At 36.2% G+C, this 5,581-nt stretch overlaps 1 protein-coding gene across 6 annotated transcripts in view; it reads right to left on the bottom strand.

The window, feature by feature from the left end:
* Window positions 1–972: 972 nt before the first annotated feature.
* arhgef40 (Rho guanine nucleotide exchange factor 40) overlaps window positions 973–5,581 on the bottom strand; it is a 93,821-nt gene continuing 89,212 nt past the window's right edge. For 2 of the 6 annotated variants that reach the window (XM_087262314.1, XM_087262315.1), the window contains one exon: window positions 2,771–5,581. This exon is cut by the window's right edge and continues 2,849 nt beyond it. The gene's annotated coding sequence lies outside the window, so the exon portion shown is untranslated. Of the gene's footprint in view, window positions 1,142–2,770 lie in introns of those variants that run through there. The other 4 variants (XR_015496543.1, XR_015496546.1, XR_015496545.1 and 1 more) reach the window with 3 other exon arrangements.

Below are 5,581 nucleotides of genomic sequence, written 5' to 3'. Positions count from 1 at the left end.
TGCTTTAAAAGCGATTAGTCGACTTTGCTTTTAAAAAAGTAGGTAAACTCCTTGATTTTAAAGTGATTAGTTGACTTTACTTTTTAAAAAAGTAGTTAAATTCATTGTTTGTTAAGCGATTAGTCTACTTTACTTTTAACAAAGTGGGTAAACCCATTGTTTTTAAAGCGATTAATTTCACTTTACAAAAAACTTAGAGTAAAGTCATTGTTTTAAAAGTGATCAGTTGACTTTACTTACTAATCAGTGAGTAAACTCATTGCTTTTAAATAAATTAAGTTCACTTTACTAAAAACAGAGAGTAAACCCATTGCTTTTAAAGCAATTAATTGAAATTACTTATTAAAAGTGAGTAAACTTTGCTTTTAAAGCAATTAGTTGAAATGACCAAGTAATAAGTGGGTAAACCTGTTGCTTTTAAAGCAATTAGTCGACTTCACTTTTAAAAAAAGTAGGTAAACTCATTGTTTTTAAAGCGATTAGTTGACTTAATAAAAATGAGTAAACTCATTGCTAATGAATCAATTATGTTCACTTTACAAAAGCAGAGAGTAAACCCATTGCTTTAAAAGCGATTAGTCGACTTTACTTTTAAAAAAAAGTAGGTAAACTCATTGTTTTTAAAGCGATCAGTAAACTTTAAGCTGATAAACCCATTGCTTTTAAATGATTAGTCGACTTTACTTTTTAAAAAGTGAGTAAACCAGTTGCTTTTAAATTGTTTCGTTGACTTTACTTAAAATAAGTAAACCTCTTGTTTTTAATGCGATTAGTCGACTTTACATCAAAAAGTGAGAAAACATGTTGCCATAAAATGAAGTAAATTATGAATTTATTTATAAAAATTAAGTCAACTAAACTGTTTGAAGGTATCATGAACTTCCTTTAAGTACAGTAACTCTTTTCTTTTTTCAGTGTGAGTAAATTAAGCCTCAAAAGCTCAAATTTTCTCAACTTTTCTTGAATCTGTGATATTAAAAATGCATGTTCAGCTTTATTTTTGTCAGTTTGTTTGCTTTTACAGGTGTTTCAGCACATGAAGCTCCACACACAACGCTTGAAACCATGCAAACCTTTTTGCAGCAAGACAAACAGATCTTTGGCTGTGGTTTAATCAGCACTCAGTACGCTTCTCCCCCATCTGAAATATATGCAAGCAGACAGATGACTTAAAGCACAAACAGAGCTTATAAAGGATGATTTTCCAGAGTCAGAGCTCATAAATTCAGAAGTGGATTACAGTTGCTGGAGTCAGTTTTTACGCGCTTGAACCTTTGAGTAGATTAGCGTTCCAGCGTCTAATACTGTTTAAGACTGTGCAGAATCTGCTAATGGAAAAGCTGAGGGCGGAGTTTCATAATTACATAAGTCATAAAGCAGAAAAAAACACGCCAGCTCTTCTGAAGCGCAGGTCTGGATCTGGGATCGGCCAAGGCAATAAAAGACAGATGGAGCAATGCAAAAAAACACTCTTTGTCTTCTTTCACGTCCAAATATCTAAAACGTCTTAAATCAGGAAGCCTTTTCTAGTCGAGTCAAAAATGTTGCGTCTCATTCACTGATAGTTGAGTTCGTTTTTCATACCTGAACTTCTCATGACAAAGTTCTGCCTAATTCATGAGACGTGCATGAGTTTGTTCTTGAAATCAGCTTCTTTTAGTGAATTCGGAGTGTTTTAAATGAGCGCCAGCGTGCATAAGGTTAGTAATTTGCATAATACACGCCCACACTAGCTCCATATAAGGGCGTTCCTCAAAGCGGCACTCATCCAGAGAGCATTATAGGCGAAATTATGAATTGAGAACAGACAATCATGGCCACGACACAATCAGATAAACAACAAAATAAAAAATTAACGGTATTGAAAGTTTTGATGACGCGCCCAAAATATTAGGTCTTATTCACTAATAACTGCAAATTTTTATAAGCATGTTTTAACTTCTCGTGAAAAAATCGTGCCTAATTTATAAGTTGGGTATGGGTTTGTTTGTGCACAAGGTTATTAATTTGCATAATACACGCCCACACCAGCTCCATATAAGGGCGTTCCTCAAAGTGGCACTCATCCAGAGAGAATTATGGGTGAAATTTTGAATTAAGAACAGACAATCATGGCCACGACACAATCAAATAAACAAAAAAATAAAATAAAATAAAATAAAGGTATTGAAAGTTTTGATGACGCGGCAAAATGTTGGGTCTCATTCACTAATAACTGCGAATGCTTTTAAATTTTTATACGCATGTTTTAACTTCTCGTGAAAAAATCGTGCCTAATTTATAAGTTGCGTATGGGTTTGTTTGTGCACAAGGTTAGTAATTTGCATAATACACGCCCACACTAGCGCCATATAAGGGCGTTCCGCAAAGCTGCACTCATCCAGAGAGAATTATAGGTGAAATTATGAATTAGGAACACACAATCATGGCCACAACACAATCAAATTAAAAAATAAACAAATAAATGAAATAACGGTATTGAAAGTTTTGATGATGCGGCAAAATGTTGGGTCTCATTCACTAATAACTGCGAATGCTTTTAAATTTTTATACGCATGTTTTAACTTCTCGTGAGAAAATCGTGCCTAATTGATAAGTTGTGCATGGGTTTGTTTGTGCTCAAGGTTAGTAATTTGCATAATACACGCCCACACTAGTGCCATATAAGGGCTTTGCACCAAACTACATATGTTCAGAGAAAATTATGATTCAAATTATGAATTAAAAACAGACAATCATGAACACGACACTATCGAATAAACCAAAAAAATTAACGGTAATGGACGATTTAATGATGAGCAAAAAATATTGGGTCTCATTCACTAATAGTTGTGAACATTTTTCATATTTATACACACATTTCAACTTCTCATGAAAAAGTTCTGCCTAATTCACAAGACAACCCAAAACAAATATAGCCAACACAGGCTCAGTGTAGACACGTACCCCTGTCTACATTTTTGGAAAGTGCAAATTATGTACTCAGAGGTGCATCTGGCTGCATTTCATCTTTAAAAAACTCTACAGGGTAGTATGACGCTGCCGAGGTCTTCTGTTAGCTGACCGTTAACCTCCATGTGGATGACTTTTCTGTCATTACCAGTTTGCCCAGTAGCTCGCCTCGTATGTAAGCAGACTTGGGACGCAGAGTGGAGCTGATTGCGACAACGAGGTTTGAGTCCGGCGAACAGCGGTTCAAGAAAGCTGGTAAAACAAAAGTTTTCTTTTTCTAGATTGCTTTTGAAAACACAATCGGTTGGGTTTGAGGATAGGGGTGGGTAATTTATTCGACAGCTATTCGGCCTGGTAAGCAGAAGTTTATATTGCTCCCTCTGGTGAATTTACACGAGAAGGTTGTGCGAGAGGAATTTGAGATCAATAAAAATGTACACAGCGCCCTCTGGTGGATTTATGCGGGAAGAGGTCACGCCAGAGGAATTTGAGATCAATAAAAGCATACACAGCGCCCTCTGGTGGATTTAAGCGAGAAGAGGTTGCGCTAGAGGAATTTAGGATCGTCAAAAAGTGTACACAGCGCCCATTGGTGAACTTGTAAAAAAAAAATAATAATAATGATAAATATAAAAAAAAAAAAAAACTGCTAGCAGACGGACCTCCGATTATGTATTAAAAATGTAGACATGGTTACGTGTCCGCAATGAGCCTGGGTTAAATATTGCTTAAGGGAACTAATAAAAAACCTTAAAATAGTTTTAAAAAAATTGAAGAACTGCTTTTATTCTGGCCAAAATAAACAAAACAAAACTTTCTCCAGAACAAAAAACATTAGAGGAAATACTGTGAAAAATTCCTCGTTCTGTAAATCATCATTTGGGAAATATTTTGAAGACAAAATATATCTGTACATGTCTTGACACCCTGCCTTTAGAGAAAAACTCAACTAATTTTGACTCATTATTTCTGAAAACAACACAATATTTTTCACTTGTCTAGAAAATGCTTCGTGATTTAAGGATTTTTAGATATTCGGACTACAAACAAGACAAAAACGTGACTCAATAAAAGCCCTTTTCTGTTTCAGTTTTCTCAACTAAACTCAGAGAGCGCAGCAGAAACGGTTCCTCGTTTCTCCAGGACGCTGAGAGATGGAGACGGGCCGAAACAGCAGATGCGTCCTCAGCCAAAAACAGTCCAAGTCTGATACACAAATCTGCTGAAGCGTTTAACTCTGGCATCGCCGAGTGCCACTTGAAAATAAGCTGCGCTGACACAATCTGGGCTGCTTGTAATATTTCGAGAGTTCGTGTTTCGGAGTAATCCTATAAATCACGTGTGCTTGGTTTGGACTGGATCCACATCTGCGTGCTGGAGGATCGTGCAAAATATTTACAATGAATTATGCCTCGAGGTGACTTCTGTCAAAAAAACAAGAGCGATTTACAGATTGTGTCGTGCATTTCGTCAGAGATTTACCTTAAAGTCAACATGAAACACCAGGTTTATCTTCCAGTCTTACAGATATGTTATATTTCCCAAGATTTATATATGTACAATAAATGCGAGATATTTTTCAAGATATTGCCATCTGATATATAAATATTTTAACCACTGAATTTACCAACATGCATATGTTCAAATAGATAATCTGTCATTTTAAATATGTTCATATATGGCCAAATATCAGATTGGTAACACTTTACTTGAAGGGGGTGTTCATAAAACCCTTAATATTATGTCATGATGTATTATGAATATGAATTAGATTTTATGCATGCGTATGACATCTGTTATTAAGAGTCATTAGCTCAGTTAAGTCATTTTAAATGCAGAGATGACATAGTTTTGAGATGTATTTCTTTGGTAGTATCAAGACAACTTGTCATAAATCCGTCATAAACATAAGTGTTATTATAACCATGTCATGAACATTTTTCTGACCACTTTTTTATTGGAAAACAATAAAATTGTCATTTTTAAGTGTCAAATACTTTTAAAGCTGCGCGATTAGTATTTAAAGACACTTAAAATCAATTTTAAATGACAATTTGTACCACTGTAGAAAGATTAACGATGCTGCTATATAATTCACAATTATAACGACCTCATGACAATCTCGTTTATGCAATGATCATGACATAAACGCAACCCAGGCTCATTCTGGAAACGTAGCCCCGCGGATGTCAGAGATAAAAAAAAAATTCAAAAAACTGCTAGCAGACGGACCTCCGATTATGTATTACGTTGTTATCAGAAATGTAGACATGGATACGTATCCGCAATGAGCCTGGGTTGAATATTGCTTAAGGGAGACGTCTAGCGAGGTACGTATTTGTGCAGTTTTTGGCCGATGTGTGCGCTTTTTCGCGTCTTGAACGCCTCTTGCGAGCGTGCGCCATTCGCATCTGCGCTGTTTTTACGTAAAAAGCCGCCGGAGGCCGATATCGAGCGACTGTCTGTCCGACTGACTGACTGAATGAATGACTGAACGATTGACTGGGCGATCCAATCGGCCGACCCAGCCTTCTTCCCTAAACCCAAGCGACGATTTAAAAAAGCCGCCCAAAAAGGAAAAGCCCTCGTCCGATTTTGACCGTGTTTTCGGATTTCGCTGCATTTTCGC

This window comes from Danio rerio, chromosome 7 (assembly GCF_052040795.2).
Source record: "Danio rerio strain M-AB ecotype USA chromosome 7, GRCz13ab, whole genome shotgun sequence".
NCBI classification, from domain to species: Eukaryota; Metazoa; Chordata; class Actinopteri; order Cypriniformes; family Danionidae; genus Danio; species Danio rerio.
This window is presented reverse-complemented; position numbering and strand designations above follow the sequence as displayed.